The 18,871-nt window shown below is 42.9% G+C and overlaps 1 protein-coding gene across 2 annotated transcripts in view; it reads left to right on the top strand.

The window, feature by feature from the left end:
• Positions 1-18,871, top strand: part of RASGEF1A (RasGEF domain family member 1A) — a 155,109-nt gene that overhangs the window by 51,004 nt on the left and 85,234 nt on the right. The window contains exon 1 of one of the 2 annotated variants that reach the window (XM_041745158.1): positions 18,196-18,239. The exons of the other annotated variant lie outside the window; for it this stretch is intronic. The gene's annotated coding sequence lies outside the window, so the exon portion shown is untranslated. Of the gene's footprint in view, positions 1-18,195; positions 18,240-18,871 lie in introns of those variants that run through there. 2 annotated transcript variants of the gene reach the window in all.

The raw sequence follows: 18,871 nt of genomic DNA, 5'->3' as shown, positions 1-18,871 counted from the left end.
TATATTTATTATCTGTACTTTTTTCAAATTAACATTATTGGTTTTCTTTTTATCATAGCCTCTTGTATTCTTTATCTTCCTCTATACCTATTTTGCATTCTGCTAGAATAAATATTTTCATAATTCTTTCTCAAGTTTATGGGTATTAAAAGTCATACATAAGTGATGTATGTCTGAAGACTTAAAAATTATTCCTTAAATGGATACTTCTCTATAAACAAAATCTATATTTAAAATTATTTTCACTCAGGATTTTGAAGGTACTATTCCATATAAGTTGTATGTTTGTAAAAAAGGAGAGACTTTATGTACATTTCTTTTCTATTCCTTCAGATAAAAATCTCTTTTACTTTAAATCTCTGAAAGTTTTAGGTATATCTATCTTCAGAAGTCTGGAATTTCACTGAGCTATTATGAGGTTTGTGTGTGTGCAAGTCAATGATTTTTAGTAAATTTATTTATTTTTAGAGAGAAAGAACAAGCTGGAGGGGCAGAGAGAGAGAGAGAGAATCTTAAGCCGACTCTGCACCCAAGCGTGGAGACTGATGCAGGGCTGGATCCCATGACTCTGGGATCATGATCTGAGCTGAAATCGAGAGTTGGACACTTAATTATTTATTTATTAAAAAAGATTTATGGGATGCCTGGGTGGCTCAGTGGTTGAGCGTCTGCCTCTTGCTTCGGTTATGATCCCCAGGTCCTGGGATCGAGTTTTGCATCGGGCTCCCCCTGGGGAGCCTGCTTCTCCCTCTGCCTGTGTCTTTGCCTTTCTTTGTCTATCTGTCATAAATAAATAAATAAAATATTTTAAAAAAGGATTTATTTATTTGGGAGATGGAGAGAACACAAGTTGAGAGGGAGGGACAGAGGGAGAGGAGAGAGAGAGAATCTCAAGCAGACGTCCTGATGAGAGCAGAGCCCAATTTGGGGCTCAATCCTAAAACCATAAGATCATGACCTAAGCCAAAATCAAGAGTCAGTTGTTTAACCAACCCAGGCACCCCTGATTTTTAGTAAATTTAAAGAGTTGTACAAACATTGACAGAATTCAGTTCTAAACATTTCCATCACCCCAAAAAGATCTTTTAAGCCCGTCTTCAGTAGGTACTTATTCCTATTCACAGACCCAGGAAATAACTAATCTACTTTCTGTCTATAGATTCGTCTGTTTTGGACATTTTAAAAAAATGAAGTGATATAGTGCATGGTTTTTTGCTTCTAGTTTCTTTCATTTTGCATAATGTTTTTTTTTTTAAGATTTTATTTATTTATTCATGAGAGACACAGAGAAAGAGGCAGAGACATAGGTGGAGGGAGAAGCAGGTTCCCCATCAGGAACTCAATGTGGGACTCGATTACAGGACCCTGGGATCACAACGTGAGCCAAAGACAGATGCTCAACCATGGAGCCACCCAGGTGCCCCTGCATCATATTTTTAAGGTTCTTTGTGTTGTACTTCATTACTTTTTATTGCCAAATAGTGCTCCTTTGTATGGATAAATCACACTTTGTTTATCAGTTGGTGGACATTTGGGTTATTTACACTTTTTGTCTCTTGTGAATAATGCTGCTATAAACATTTGCATACGCATCTTTGTGAGGAGATAGACTTTAATTTCTCTTGGGTAGAAATCTAGGTGTGGGACAGCCTGGGTGGCTCAGTGGTTTAGTGCCACCTTCAGCCCAAGGCATGATCCTGGAGACCCGGAATCGAGTCCCACGTCGGGCTCCCTGCATGGAGCCTGCTTCTCCCTCTGCCTGTGTCTCTGGCTCTCTCTCTCTCTCTCTCTCTGTCTCTTATGAATAAATAAATAAAATCTTAAAAAAAAAAGAAATCTAGGTGTGGAATTGCTTGGGTTATATGACAAATTTACGTTCACCTTTTAAAGAAACTGCCAAAATGTTTTTCAAAGCATTTGCATCATTTAAATGTCATCAGCAATGTGAGTGTTCTAGTTTCTCCAAATTCTCACCAACACTTTTTATGATCTTTTTGATTATAGCGACCCTGGTGGTTGGGAAATGATATCTCACTGTGGCTTTAATTTTCATATCCCTAAATAATTAAAGGTGTTGAACATCTTTTCATTTGTGTATCAGCCCTTTCCATGTATCATTTGATGATATATCTCTTCAAATCTTTTGCCCATTTTAAAATTATGTTGTTTGGCTTTTAAAAATATTATTTACTGAGTTGTAAGAGATCTTTATTTATTCCAAATATATTTTTTAAAAATCAGGTATAAAATTTAAAAACATTTTCTTCTAGACTGTGTCTTGCCAGTTAATTTTCTTAATCATGTCTTTTGAAGTATAAAAGTTTTAAGTTTTGATTAAGTCTAATCTATTTTATCTTTGGTTGCTTGTACTTTAGGTTTCATATCTAAGAAACCATTATTTAAGCCAAAGTCAGAATAATTCACACCTGTTTACTTCTAGAAGCTGTATAGTTTTAGCTTTTACATTCAAGTTTTAGATGTATTTTCAGTTAATTTTTATATATGGCTTGAGGTAGGGGTCCAATCCATTCTCTTGCATGTGAGTATTGAGTTGTTCCAGCACCATTTGTTGAAAAGATTATTCTTTTCTCCTTTGAATTGTCTTGGCAACTGGGGTGCCTGGGTAGCTCAGTCAGTTAAGGATCTGCCTTTAGCTCAGGTCACAGTCTCAGGGTCCTGGGATTGAGCCCCAGATTGGGCTCTCTGCTCAGCATTGAGTCTGCTTCTCTCTCTGCGATCTCCCTGGCTCTCATTCTTTGCTCTCTCTCAAATAAATAAATAAAATCTAAAAAAAGAAAAAAAAAAAGAAAAAAGAATTGTCTTTGCAACCTTTCCAAAACCAATTGCTCGTAAATACAAGGGTTTATTTTTGGACTTTCAATTATATTCCATTGATCTATATATCTATCTTTGTCTTAATACCATATAATCTTGATTATTGTAGCTTTGTAGTAAGTTTCGAAATTAGGAAGAATGAGTCCTCCAACTTAGTTCTTCTCCCCTGCCAAGATGGTTTTAGTTATTTTGGGCTCCTTAAATTTTCAAATGGATTTTAGGATCAGCTTGTCAATTTCTTCAAGGAATTCATCTGGGATTTTGATAGAGATTGCTTTAATCTGTAGATCAATTTGGGGAGTACTGCCATCTTAACAATATTCGGTCTTCCCATCATAAACACAGAATGTATTTCCATGTATTTAAGTTTTCTTAAATTTCTTCCAATTATGTCTATAGTTTTCAGTGTACAAGTCTTAAGTTTCTTCTGTTAAATTTATTTATAAATGTTTTATAATTTTTGATACAATTGTAAGTGGAATTTGTTATGGGTTGAATTTTATCTCCCAAAACCCATATGTTGAAGTCCTAACCTTTAGTATCCTAGAATGTGACCTGATTTAGAGTTAGTCTCTATGGAGATAATCAAGTTAAAATGGGAATATTAGAGTATGTCCTAATTCAATTTGACTGATGTCTTTATAAGAAATAGAAATTAGTATGCAGATATGCACACAGTGAGAACATCATGTGAAGATCAAAGTTATGCTGCCATAAGCCAAAGAACTACCAGAAGCTAGGAAAGAGGCCTGGAACAGATTCTTCTCTCACAGCCCTCAGAAGAAATCAATCCTGCCAATACCTTTAATTTTGGATCTCTAGCTTCCAGAACTGTGAGACAAGAAATTTCTGTTTAAGCCACCCAGCTGGTGGAATGTTGTTATGGCAGCTTTTGCAAACTAATACAGACTTATTTTCAGATTGTTCTTATGTGGTGTATAAAAATACAACTGATTTTTGTATATTGATTTTACAAATACAGCAAGGTTTACCTGAAACCTTGCTGAACTCATTTATTAGCTCTAATAATTTGTGTGTGTGTGTGTCTGTTCTTTAGGATTTTCTACATTCTAGATTATGTTATCTGCAAACAGGGATAGTTTTACTTCTTCCTTTCCAATCTGGATGGCTTCAAGATTTGTAATTGAATATTTTTCTGGCTTTTTGTTCACTCACATCTCTCTATGGATACTAATTATACTTACTCTAACATCTATTCTGTTTTCTTGATTAACTCTAGGTCCTTAAATATTGATTTCCATTGGATGCATTTAGTTCCTCTTTTGTGTTTATTTTCCTTGGTTGTGTGTTAAATTACAGGGACATATGATTGTGTTCATTCTTGCCTTTGCCATATCCTGTTTATCCACATAGGAACATTCCTGCAAGCCCTGCCCAAGGAACATGTGTAAGCCCAGCAGTCAGTTGTGAGCCCCAGTGGTGGAAGTTCCTGGAAAGGGGTGACTTGTCTTCTTGGAAGTTGCCCCAGACTCTGTCAGGTCTCTGAAGCCCAAGTGCCTATACCTATTGTCTCTGTCCTGGAGCAAGTGAAGGGGGAGGACAGAAGGCCTAACCCCCAATTTTTGCCCCTAGAATCCCCAACCCTCACCCCTCAGTAGCCCAGGTCCCTCTGCTCTTGTGAATCCTTCCTCTCAGAGCCTCAGAACCCACTTTTGGAGTAGTCTTCTCTTGATATGGTTTCCTAAAAAAATATCTTGCTATTGTACAAATTTATTCCCACAAGGGACTAGAAAACTGACCTCATTGGTTTCATCCTCTCATCTGTATGACAGACGCACTATTTCTCTCTTAAAAGGTCAACATAGAGGGGATCCCTGGGTGGCTCAGCATTTTAGTGCCTGCCTATGGCCCAGGGCGTGGTCCTGGAGTTCCGGGATCGAGTCCCGTGTCGGGCTCCCAGCATGGAGCCTGCTTCTCCCTCTGCCTCTCTCTCTCTCTCTCTCTCTCTCTCTCTCTCATGAATAAATAAATAAAATAAAAAAAAAGTCAACATGGAAATGGACACAGAACACATTTTGGGAAGCCCCTGTGCATTGAGGTGCATTCAGTGCTCAAGACTGCCCTCATCACCTTATTGCAAGTAAATTAGGAAAGTGCCTGCACAGTGCTGGCCTGTCTGTGGGGCTCTGAGACCCTGACCAGTGCATGGCCAGACTCTGTGAGAACTTAGAGGAGCAGAAAAGACCAAGCACCCTTCCAACCTTGGGCCAACCCCTGGAGAATTCCAGAAATTCCAAGCTGACAGTGCCCATCATGATGAATACCCAAGCCCATGGTAGTGGCCCTGTGATTGATGCTCATGCTTAGCTTGGAGGTGCTCATGGGAGTGTCTGTTCACACATGCAGTGTTCACACATACACCCTCTACCCCTGCTTCACATATGTGCACCCACATAGACATGCATATACACTACCCATGCCCAAGCATGGATGTGCATACATAGGTGCACCCACACAGTTTTATTCTTCAGTTTTTCTCTTTCTTTTTCCATAGTTATCTCTGCTTCTTTATTTTTTCCTATTCCTTTTCTACTCTTTCTCAAGGAATCTTCTCTTCCTTCATCTGTCTCCTTCTCTGTTCTCGCAGCCTCATTTTTGGTTTTCTGTGTTATTTTACCAGCCATTGGCTATGCTGCAGACAGGGCAGCAGAGGTTGATTCAACACCACTCACTCCACCATGCCAGCCCCTTATGGGGACGTGGCCCCAGAGCACGGGATGTAAGGCTGATGCTGCTCCACTGCCCCTAATTAAGTGGGGCTGGGTCATGCTAGGGGGCATATAGTGATGTGAAAATCAGAACCAGAGACCCAATGCAGTGAGCTCACACAGCAAAGACACTGCCGTCCTGTGATGAGGCCCAAGGTGCCCACCCAGACCACCTACTGTGCCATCCCTTATTCCCTGGGCAGGGGTTTATGGGACATTCCCTCTAGGAGCAGCTGTGGTTCTAATCCTGTGGTCATCAGAGGAAGTGCCTCTGGTGCAACCTGGAAGAATGGCTGGGGTCTGGCTATGTATAACTCAAGACCAGGTAAGAGGCCCCACAATGAAGGGGACGGGCCTGTTCCTGAGTGATCTGAATTCTGCTTCATCCCTGCCATTGGCTTGGAGCAGGTTTCCCAACCTCTCAGGGCTTAGTCTCCCTCTGTGTATAATGGCTGCCTGTTTCCCTCATAGAATGTGGGCGTAACAGGATCTGAGAGAGCGGCCATCTTGCCTAGCTAAGTGAACAGGAATCCTTTCTTGCATTTCCCACATTGCCCACAAAAAACTGTGCCTGTTTTTTCTATGAATTCATTTACTCATTCACTTATTTAATGAACATGTGCACAGGGTGTGACACCATGCATTGAGGGTACAACAACATTATCCAGCCCTGACCCTTTGAAAACCGTCTTGTTTCCTCTTTCACACACTCCTTCTCTCTTCTCCAGGAGACCTTTAGCTGATGGGCCCTCCCAACCCAGAACCCATGGACTACTTTTTGAAGCTGACATTTAAAAGCAGATAAACCAGAATGATGGGGAAAACTTTCTAGTCAGTTATAATCTGTTTAGATTAAAAACAAATATTGTTAACAGTGTACCTACATAGGAACTTTATCTTCAGTAGGATTTTTTTTTGTTTGTTTGTTTGTTCCTTTTTTTTTTTCATTTTTTTTCTTTTTTTTTTTTCAGTAGGATTTTTGATCCAAATGAGAAGAGTCATTTAATTTGTGAGGAGAGATAGAAGTTGGATTTTGATAAACACATCAACCTCCAGAAAGACAGAAGTGCTCAACTGGTGGGAACATAATTCTCTCATGTGACTCTCCCCTTTCTAGAAGAGAAAGGGGCAGGGAAGGGGAGATAGGAAGGGGGCATCCACACACCAGGCTGTCCTGGCCTATTTGGGTCAGGAGCCTGGGAGATGGGAGAAGCAGGCAATGTGGCCCAAGAGGCTCCATGTCCTTCCTCTTTAAGACCAACCGGGACGCCTGGGTGGTTCAGTGGTTTGGCGCCTGCCTTCAGCCCAGGGCGTGATCCTGGAGACCCCGGATCATGTCGGGCTCCCTGCATGGAGCCTGCTTCGCTCTCTCTGCCTGTGTCTCTGCCTCTCTCTCTGTGTCTCTCATTAATGAAAAATAAATAAAATCTAAAAAAAAAAAAAAAAGACCAACCATACCTTTTTTTCCAAGGAGGCTCAGTGTGCTGTGTGGGAGATAAGGGACTAACTGTACTTCCTGAGAAATTCTATTGGCCTCCAGGAATTATGACTCTCAAATGAATGTTTCTGTTGTTCAAAAGCAGTATCCAGTCTTGGAGAGCTTGCTCTGCTTGTCTAGTTAAGCATGTTTTGGGAGGTGTGTGTATGTATTGTCAACCTCTGTTCACTGCCATGTGCTAGGCACTCTCCTGGTGTCTTCCATATGTTACCCTCTACTTTATCTGAAGAAGGGGCATCAGTTTACTCCACTTGGCTAATATGGAAACTGCTGCTTGTAGGGTACAAGAGACTTGCCCAAGTTCAAATAGCCAGTGAGTGGCAGATCTGGGATGGGAATTAGCTATGGCTACCTCCAAGTCCTCTGAGGCCACAGTCCTCTCTCTCTAGTGCAGGTATCCCTACTGTCCTCTTTTGCCTCTCAGTTTGGGATACCAGCCCTTACCTTCAAACTCCATGCTTTGTGGGCTTCTAGTGATTCCTTATTGAGAGGCACCTTGGGCTTCCAAAGAAGAGAATTACATGGCCAGGAAGGCTCACAAACTGACCTTCAGCAGCATAAGAGTGAAGGAAATGGAAATGACCAGAGAGTGGCTATAGGAAAAATTTCACTCCACCTCCAGGATAGTAGGTCCATTGTAATGCCACCATGATGTTCCACCTTCACGGCCCTCAGCTGGAGACCTGCTAGTGACTCAGTGTCCAGAAAGAAAAGGCTCAATTCACAAGTTCCCAATATGCAGCCAAGAAGGAGGTCATATTTATTGAGTGTATGTTGGGCCAGACACCTTTTAGTGGAATTCTTCCCTTGGGCAGTGCTATCAGAAAGACATGATTGTCTCGTTGAACAGGTGAATAACAGAGTCTGGGAAGTTGACAGTGCATGATTATTTGGGCATTAATATTGGTCTTCCTGCCAGATTCTGCTGCAGGAACAGAGACCCTATAAGCCCGGCACCAAGTAATTCCATTTGTTGTTTGAATCCAAAATTTAAATGGCCTTTGATCACCCAGAGGAGGAAGGCTATGGAGCTCGGATGTGGTATATTATTTACTCCAGAATCATTGCCCCAGGAATTTTCTGCCCTTGGAGCCATGTAGTACAGAACAGGGACATTCGTACGAGGCAGATCTGGGTTATAGTCCTGGATTTACCACTCATTGGCTGTGCCTTAGTTTCTCAGAGTCAGTTTCTTGTCTAAAATGGGAGCAGCAGCAGCACCCATCCCACAGGACTGCTATGACAATCAGAAGAGAAGAGAGATTAGTGGATGTGTGATATAGGAAGTGGTCAGAAGGTAACCCCTCAGGAGCAGAGAAGGAACAGTGTTGTACCACTCAGTTGTTCTGGGAACAGGGAGTTTCAATTCAAATGGAGCTACTACCCAACACAGCAGCTATGTGGGAACTTGCAGTGTCATCTCAGTGGGACTTTCTCTCTCTTGCAGTGATTCCTACCACTCTTGGGATTTTCATACTTTAGAAAGGTGCAGCTGGATACTCAAGAAAGGGCATGTTAGCTGTCTGTGGCATTTGCAGGGTACTTGGGCACACCCCTACCCTGACTCCTTCTAGTATCCTTAAGGAGGCCCTTCTATCCTGACAGCCAGAAGGCCAGAAATTCCCTTAGACGCTGGCCGGGGCTCTGTCCTTGGTGCTGATCAACATCACACCCGCTACTGGTGGCCAGCTGCCAAGGACCCCTCAGGCAGAGTGGGCCTTTCAGTCTTTGTATGAAGCTGGATTTGGCTCCAGAGTTGTAAGTTCCTGAGCCTTCACAGTATCTGAAACCTGACACCACCTGGCTGTCCTGTTTCAGAAGCAGGTGCTAAGGCCCTGTTTGGCCTTGGGAGCAGCACAGCATGCGCACCCTGCTGCTTATAGGGCAGTGGCCAATAGGCTGGGGTGGCTGGAACAGAAGCAGCTGCCATGGAGGCACTCTCCTACCAGAGGCATAAGCATTCCATCAAGGTGGAAGGACATCAGTTCTGGCCATTGCCCCAAGTAAGTGTTGCTTTGATGTACTCTTTTCCTTTCTATGCAGTGATTTTTTAAAAAAAATCCCCAATCTTCTGTGAAATTAAAAAAATTGGACATCTTTAAGAGACAAGTTGAATCCCAGCCTTGGATACTCAGGGGCCTGGACTTGGTACCATCTCCTGGGGCAGAGTCCTTTGGCTCCTCCATAGGACTTCCTGCCTCAGGGTGGGGACTGAACCTCAGAAGTCCCCATGTACCTCCCTCAAGGATACCCCTGGCTGAATCATACTTATAGTATCCTGATCAAGATTCAGGCTATGTTTCTAGCATACATATATATAAAGTTGCTTGGATGAAGCTGGAATTGGGGGCTCTGAGGTCTCATACCCAACCTTCTTCCCACTCCTTGGGAACCCACAGAGGTCACACTGAAAACCATGACCATAGAAAGAGCCTTGTAAACTGAGAGTCCAGGTGAGGTGAACAGAAAAGTACAGCCTGGGGGCATTTTGAAGTTCTCCCTCCAACTTCCTTACCTTTCAACTCCTCCTGGCCCTGCTAATTTGCAAAGGTAAATTACTGTAGAATAGCTTAAGGTAGGAGTTCTTAGCTCAGATGAGATAGAATGTCTCAGTTCAGAAAACCTGCCCATAATTATGCTCTACAGGCAGGGAAAAAAATCTTTAGTTTTTGTATTTAATGCAACAGACTCTCAGATAAAATGGCTACATTCATATACAAGTCTAACTTGTTTCCAAATTTCCATTGAAATGACCATCAACAGAATATAAAAATAGGAAAAGAATGGATCAATGATAAGAATTGAAGTGTGACATTGCCAAACCAGAAATTCAGATATTCAAGATAGTCTTCCAGAAAAAAAATGGGACAAGATCAAATAGAAAGGAGGGCTGACCTGACCCTTGGCAGAACCCCAAGATCATTCTGTTTGGAGATCCAGGAACTGGCAGCAAGGAGAGCTGGGGGCACAATTGGATTCCACCCTCCTTATGAGAAAAGACTAGAACCTTTGGTCATGGCAAAGATGGAGTATAAAGTTATGCTTGATATGTGTACAATAAAAAGTGTTACCACACTAAGCAAAGAATGAGGATACCACCCCAACCATGGTTGCCATAATAAATATGGTTAAGAGGAATGGTTCTGATCAGGGTTAGAAATGTCTGGATTTTTATTTAATCTTCAGTATCTGAGTGGCTTTGGAGAATTACTTGGTTATCTCGGAACCTCAGTTTCATCCATCAATGAGGGTTATTTTAGGATCCACTTCATAGAGCTGTGAGGATTAAATACAATAATCCACATTATGGGCTTACTCACAGGTAATGTTTACCTGGGTAAACATTACTTTCTGAATATAGCAGTGGTTTCCAATGCTGGGTAAGCAAGGTGATCCATTTACATCTATTTATTTAAAATAGAGAAATACAGCTTTACTAATGGTTAATATGCAGACATAATCCAAACGTGAGATAGATTTTGGTCATATCTAGTAAAAAGGCCATGTACTTGGGGCTGAGCAGGAGCTCTCATGCAGAAAATGATCAGTGATCCTCTCACACATTTCCTGCCTTCTGAATTTTGTACCTATCATGGTTTCCCTGGGCCCAGCTAAGGATACATATAGATTATATATTTTTTTAATAGTTGAATCTTTGCTTATATTGTCTTTGGCTTTAGTCTTAATGTAATGCTGAATGAATTAAGAAGTAGTCCCTCTACTTCCATTTTGTAGATTAGATTGTAGAGAATTGGTATAGTTTCTTTCTAGAATGTTTGGTAGAGTCCATCAGTAAGCCCATCTGGGCCTAGTGTTTTGTAAGGTTATAAACTATTGATTCAGTCTCTTTAATAGATTTGGACCTATTCAGATTGTGTATTTCTCCTTGTGTGAATTTTGGCAGATTATGTTTTTCAAAGAATTGGTCTGTTTCATCTAGGTTATCAAATTTGTAGAGATAGAGTTGTTCATCTTTCTCTATTATTCTTTTAATGTCCATGGGGTCTGTAGTGATGTCCCTCTTTCATTTCTAATATTAGTAATTTGTGCCCTCTCAATTTCTTACCCTGGCTAGAGGCTTATCCATTTTATTTATATTTTCAAAGAACTAGTTTTTGGTTTCATTGATTTTCTCTATTGATTACTGCTCTAATTTTTATTATTTCTCTTCTTTGGTTTACTTTGGATTTAATTTGCTCTTCTTTTCCTAGTTTTCAAAGGGAAAATCTTAGATGATTGATTTTAGGTCTTTCTTCTTTTTAAATATATGCATCCAATGTTACAAAGTTCCTGTTCACTTCCTCTGGAGGTTGGGGAGTGGTGCTCAAAGTTCCACTCTGGAACTCAAAGTTCCAGGTTTCTAGTCACAGTTTGGTCTTTCTGGTAACCAGCCTCAGCCTGAAGCTATCTAGCACTTGCCAAGAGACATTTTATTAGAACAAAAGGTGCTTCTATCACTCAGGAAATTTGAAGGCATTTAGGAGCTCTATGTCAGGAACTGGGGACAAGGACCAAACATATATTTCTTATTACAGAAATTCAGGCAGATTGGAGGGAGACAATCTTGCTGAGCATCCTAGCTCTGAATGGGAAGAGAAGACAGGGTGAGACCTAGGAGGCATATGGGAGGTCTCATATGTTTTTTGAAAATGAAGAGGGTTAGATGTTTATATAGAGGACACTTAAGAGAGAAATGGGGGAAAGTATATTTGAATACACAGTATTAAAGAGGAGGTAGGGGGGGATGGCATCCAGAACAGAGGACAAGAAAGTGCCTGTGAGAAAAAGGGTTGTGTTCTCCATCAGGAAAGGAAGGAAAGAAGAATGGGATGCAGACAAATGTGTAAATTTGAGGATGCATGAGACAATTCCTGATGATGGTTTTGAATTTCCCTGTGAGGTAAAAGAGGGATAATCATCACTGACAAGGAGGGAAATAGAGAGAAGCTTGGGGTTTGGGAAAGGTCTGAAGGACTTGAAATTATTGGTAATGTTTAGAGAATTTGAGAGAAGTAGTTGAACAACTCAAACCATAAAGGAAGAGGGCCTAAATAGGACTCTAGTACACAAATTAAGACATTCTTTCCATCAAAAGACAAAGGAGTAACATATAAGCCACAAATGGAGAGAAGATTTCCAAATAACAGGACGTTTCCCAAAATGTAACATATTTAACTCTTATTGCACTGGCACTTAGGATATACAGAAAGCTTCTAAATCAATAAGAAAAAGAATAATCAATAGAAAACTGAGCAAAAACCTTGAATAGGAATTTTACTAAAGACTAAACCCAGGGGTGTCTGGGTGGCTCAGTCGATTAAGCATCCAACTATTGATTTCAGCTCAGGTCATGATCTTGGGGTTGGGAGATCAAGCCTCTGCACTGGGCATGGAGCTGCTTAAGATGTTCTCTCTCTGCCCCGCACTGCTACTCAGACTGTCTCTAAAAAATAAAAAAAGAATAAACCCATGGGACGCCTGGGAGGCTCAGCGGTTGAGCATCTGCCTTTGGCCCAGGGCGTGATCCTGGGGTCCCGGGATCGAGTCCCACATCGGGCTTCCTGAGAGAAGCCTGCTTCTCTCTCTGCCTGTGTCTTTGCCTCTCTCTCTCTCTGTGTCTCTCATGAATAAATAAATAAAATCTTTTTTTTAAAAGACTAAACCGAAATGACTAATAGATATCTGAAAAAGATGTTTTATATCATTTATCATCAGGAAAGTGAAATTTTTAAAAAAGATTTTATTTATTCATGAGAATAAAGGACACATATTCCCAAATTTGGGGGATTAGGACATAGACTTTTTTGGCCATTATTCTGCTTACTACAGATTGGAACAAGCAGTGGGGAGAGGTAGAGGGAGAAGCAGACTCCCTGCTAGGAAGGGAGCCCAATGTGGGACTCCATCCCAGGACTCTGGGATCATGACCTGAGCTGAAGGCAGTCACTTAACTGACTGAGCCACCCAGGCACCCTATAATTTCTTCTTTAAAAATATTAATTGTAGTTATATGTCCCTAGGATACCCATGTGGGAAGGAAATTTTACCTGTTTTGATCACTGTTCTGACCTAATAGCTAAAGTAGTGCCTGGCACATGGTAGGTGCTCAATAAATATTTGTTTAGTGACTGACTAATAGAAAAAATATGTTAGCTTCCCAAACATCAACTAGTAGTAGACCAAAAAAGTATAACAGAATACCAAACAATAGTCAATATTAATTAACTACACTCATCAATGTGCTGAATTTCACAAACATAATATTGATGATACAGGTAAGTGACTGTAAAAATACAGAGTATGATTCTATTCACAAAAGTTCAAAAACAGGCATACATATCTAGGGATAAAAGTTTAAACATAGACAGGGACATAAATATCAGGATAATGATTACCTCTGGGAGGGAGGTGGTGGGGAAAGCGTACAAGAGCAAGCAATTGGGGAAGGACACAAAGGGAGCTTCTCTTGTACTGGCAGTGCCCTATTTCCAAACCTAAGTCCTGGTTCCACTGGTTTTCTTGTTGTGATTATTCCTGAAACTGTCATACACATTTCATACATTATTCTGTGTGTAGCACATATTTTCACAATTTAAGAAAAGGAAAGAAGTGCATTTGGGTGGCTCAATCAATTAAGTGTCTGACTCTTGATTTCGGCTCAGATCACGATCTCAGGGCCCTGGGATCGAGCCCCACATCAGGCTCTGTGCTCAAGCAGAGAGTCTACTCGAAGATTTTTCTCTCTCCTCACTCATGCTCTTCCTCTCTCTCTCTCTCCCCCCAATCCAATAAATAATCTTTTAAAAGAAAAAGAAAGAAAGATCTATAGGAGGATGACTGAGTAGTGTTGAGTTCTCAGTTCCATTGACAAATTTATTGTGAATTTAGAGTGATAGCAGGGCTGTGTGATTGCCTCTACCAGCACTTAGATACCTGAGGGGACATCTGGAGAAGGCAGAGTTGGATTTATCTGTCACTGGAGTTTCATCAAGTGAGAGACATGAGGGTAAAAGAATCAAGAAAATCCAGGGTGTTGGCAAGGGAACAACTGAAAACCTGCTCTACGGAAACAAGGCTAAAAAGGAAGACAAGTGAAGTTGGGAGGGAGAACGCTGAAATCCTCGGAAAAACTAGTTTGGATGGATAATCAGAGATCTAGAGGACCTAGCGCAGTCAGTGACCTGCACTCCACAGAAGTAAAAAGCTGTAAGCCAGTGCCATCTTTGTGATGAGAGGTCTTGAAGGGGAATACATTTGAGGCAAGACAGTGTCTGGGTGCAACAGGAACAGTGGGTGGCTGTTTTAGTTCCCATAACCTCCAGAAATCCCTCTACCCTAAGGCCAGCGCAAATAAAACAACCTTCAAAGTACTACCAGTGTCCAGCTATGCAGACATGCCTTGGAATGTGCTCTGGAGCATGGACAGCAAGACTGCTTGGGGCAAAAGGACTGTTGGCTTTTCTCTTTTTCTCTGATTCAAGTACTTTTGGCTTTATCTGTAGCACACGTCGATTTGCAAACACTTATCTTCATGAGCATGGCTACCCTGTTCTAAGCAACCATCATTCATCATCTGACTATTGGAACAGCCTTTAACTGCTCCCTCCAATTCCTCTGTGCACCCTATAGACTTCCTCATTTTGTAGCAACAGTGGCAATACTATATTCATTGGCAGTAATAAGTCATCCTGATTACCTTCATAATAATAGATACAAAAAGGAGGGGAAAACCAAAAAAATACCTAAACAAAAAAGAGATGACAAGGTCACAAGAAACCTCTAATTATATTGGAGATTAAAATAAGTTTTTAGGGGCGCCTGGGTGGCTCAGTTGGTTGAGCTTCTGCCTTCGGCTCAGGTCATGATCCCGGGTCGTGGGATCGATCCTGGCATTGGGCTTCCTGCTCCACAAAGAGTCTGCTTCTCCCTCTCCCTCTGCCTGCCACTCCCCCTGCTTGTGCATGAGCGCAGGCTCTCTCTCTCAGTCAAAAATAAATAAATAAACAAACAAACAAATAAATAAAATCTTTTAAAAAATGAAATTATTTCTTAATTTACAGATAGTAAAATTCACTCTTTAGAGTACAGTTACTTTAGGTTTTGACAAATGCATAGTCATGTGACCACCACCACCACAAATCAAGACACAGATACACTTTCAGGTCCCTACCATTTTCCCTATGCTGGAGTCATCCTTCCCTACCCCTCAGTCCCACCAACCCCTGGGGAACACCAATCTATTCTCCACTGTGTAATTTTGCCTTTTCTAGAAGTCATATAAATGGAATCATACAGTTTGAATCTTTTTGAGTCTGGCTTCTTTCACTTAGCATAATGCCCTTGAGAATCGTTCATGTTGTTGAGTGGTATTCCATTGTATGGATGTGCTACAATTTGTTTATCCTTTCACTCATTGAGGGACTTTTGGGTTGTTTCCAGTTTGTCTCAAGAACTTGACAGAATACGAACTACATTCAGTAGCAATATAGATTTGGACTTGATTAGCCGACCTGACCTAACTGATATATGCAGAGTATTCATTCCTTTCAAGGGCATATGGGACATTTACCAAAATAGAACATATTCTGGGCCATAAATGTATGAGTAGATTTCAGAGAATTGAAGTCATTCAGAGTTCATCCTCTGCCTGTTATATAACTAAACTGGAACTCAATAATAGGAAGATAACTAGAAAATCACCTAGTATTTGGAAACTAACCAACACCCTTCCAAATAATTCATGGACCAAAAGAGAATCAAAATGGAAATTGAAGAATATCTTGAGCTAACTGATAATAAAAAACCCTGAAAACTTGTGAGACAGTAAAGCAGTGCTTGAAATGTATAGCTTTAAATGCATATAGTAGAAAAGAAGTTTGAAAATCAATGAGCCTAGCTTCCAACTTAAGAAACTGAAAAACAAAACAAAACAAAACAATAAATATCTTCCCCAAAGCAGAGATACAGACATAATAAAACAAAGGGTAGACAGCAATGAACTAGAAGGTATAATAAATAAAACAAAGTCAAAAGTTTTCTTTGAAAAAGATTATAAAATTGACAAAACTCTAGCAAGACTGATCAAGAGAAGAAAGAGAAAACAAAGATTCTCAACATCAGAATGAAACGTGGGACACCACTATATATTATGCAGACATCTGAGGGCTAATATAAGGATGTTATGAACAACTGGTCAGTAAATTTGAAAATCTAGCCAAATTAAAAATATTTCAAAAAGACAATTTATCAAAAGTGACTTTGGAAGAATTAGCTAATCTGCAAGGCCCTAGATCTATTAAAGAAAATGAATCTAATTTAAAACCTTCCCATCGTGAAAATCAAGGTGCAGATGGTTATTAATATTCTCGTTGAAAACCAATTGAGAGCACAAATTTATGATTTGTGTATTATCACTTATGTATATTATACTTTAAAAGTTATATATGTTCACTTAATAATAACAAATGCTCGCTTAAATATAGTGGTGGGTGGGGGTACTGATGAAACAAAATTGGCCACATATTGATGACTGTTGATGTTGGGCCAGTGGGCTTACTACTTTCTTAGCTCCTACTTTTGTAAATGTTTGAAATTTTCCGTAACAAAATATTTTTGTCAGGAAAAGCCAGACCATAACATAATTCTGCAAAACCCTCCACCAGCTTGGCATTGAGTCAAAGCCACAATGGGCCAATGGCCAATCAGGCTCTCCCTGATCTGGTCACTTTGGCACTTCCTGGAATCTCACTCTCTACCACACTTGCCACTCTGTCTCCTCGTTATTTGCTTGCACACACTCAATGCATATTCTTACATCTGGGTCTGTGCACGTGGGGTTGTTTCCTTTGCCTCAAATATTCATTCTTCGGACTTAGTGTGACTTGCTTCAGTCAGGTCTTGGCTCAGATGTCATTCCTTCTGCAAAGACTTCTCTGACCTGCCAAAATAAAAGAATTCCACAAACTGGACTCCCTATGCCCTGTCTTTGCCATGCTTTTCTCCAGAGCATCTGCATCATCTGACCTATAAAATATTTTCTTGTGCTTTTTATTTACTGCCTGCTTCCCACAAGAATGGAAACTTCAACCAGACAGGAAGATTCACACCTGTTTCCCAGTACCCAGAATGACACCCAGCGTACTATAGGCACTCAATAAACATGTACTGAATGAGTGAATGTGAAAGGTCCCCAGCCCCACCAAGGGGGGTCTACGGAGTATTTACTTCCCCTTTCCTTCCACCCAAACCTCTTCATCCTGTGAGCTTCCTGGCCCTAGACCTGTTCCACTGTAAAGGTCACTCCTGACACCTGAAGTTGTGACCAGAGAGGGAGGATGCCTGTTCAGAGAACAAGAAGCTTCACTGGGAGGCAGAAGACCTGGATCCCCCTTCCTCCTCATAGTGGTTTTGGAGAAATGGGGACTATAGAATCTCTCAGGGTGGTTTTCGCCTGCCTGATCCTGATCCTGCAGGGTCATGTCACTTGCTCTGCCTGCCTGATCCTGCAGGGTCATGTCACTTCCCTACCATCAGTTTACTCATCTGCAATGGGAACAAAACCAACACCAACTTCACAAGATGGTTGTAATGGTTAAGGGGAATAATCAAAGGGACCAAGAGTTGTCTACGGAAGCGGTTCCAGAAGCCAAAATTTGGGCGTCTCTAGGGAGTCCCCACAGGTTCTTTCGCAAACACGGTGGTCACATCACCTTTGGGGGTTGTTTGTGGGACTACCTTTTCGCAAATGGAGGCTGGCTCGCTGTCTCCCTGCGCTCTGTCTATGCCTCCCACCCCAGGTCCCGTCCTGCGCCCGGTGCCCCGCCCACGCGCTTTACCTCCTTCCACCCCGTGCCGCGCTTCCCCTCTCCACGCGCCCGCCCCGCGCCCTCCCCGGCCTGCGCCCGCCCCGCACCCTCGCCCCGCGCTCTCGCGCCCGCCCGCTCCGTGCCCGCTCCGCGCCCGCTCCGTGCCCGCCCCGCGCTCGCTCGCGCTCCCCGGCGCCGGCTGCGGAGGGAGCCGCTCTGCCCGCAGCTGGCGCAGCGCGGGGGCGGCTGCGGGTGGGCGGGTGCCGCGGGCCCCGGCGCCGAGCATGAGCCGCCGCCGGCGCGGGCAGCGCGCTGCTTGGGGCCCGACTGCTGCGCGAGGGCTGCGCGGGAGCTTCGCCGGCCGGGACCGAGGTAGGCAGCGGGCGCCGAGCCTCAGTCCCTCGGTCCCTCCCTCTCCCGCGGGCTGTCCTCCCCGGTCTCCGGCGCGGGCGGGGCGCACGCGGGCCGCGGGTCCCGCCCGGCGCGACTGTCGCGGGGCCAGGGAGGGCACCGGCTGCCGGCGCGGGCCGCGGGGCGCGCGTGGAGTTGCCGAGAACTCCGCCCCGGGCTGGACAGCGCCAGGACCCCGGTCCCCGAGCGCCTGCAGGGCCCCGGGCGGTCTGTCTGGGCGTGGCGGGAGCGCACTCGGCAGGCGGGCGTGGGCACCGGCTGGCAGGTCCGCTGCCCCCGGCTTCGCGTGGGGGAGGGGCTGGGAAATCCGAGGAGCTTGGGGCTGCGCAGTTGGAAGTTTCCATTTGCTTGTCTGCATTCTGGGCCCCGCGGTGGCTTCTCACGCCCTTGCTGTTTGGCGAGGAATTGGGGCGTGAGCTCAGCATTTGAAGGGAGACGACCAGATACCCCTCTCTGCACCTTGGGCAAGGGTCATTTCAAGGACCGTGCTCTCTTTGCCCCAGGCCTTGCAGGGCTTGGGGCAGGTGCAGTTGGTTCTGGGCTGCGTGTGTGAGGGAGGGAGGGGGCGCCTGATGTCTGGGAGACAGGCATCA

Source organism: Vulpes lagopus, chromosome 2 (assembly GCF_018345385.1).
Source record: "Vulpes lagopus strain Blue_001 chromosome 2, ASM1834538v1, whole genome shotgun sequence".
Classification (NCBI taxonomy): Eukaryota; Metazoa; Chordata; class Mammalia; order Carnivora; family Canidae; genus Vulpes; species Vulpes lagopus.
This window is presented reverse-complemented; position numbering and strand designations above follow the sequence as displayed.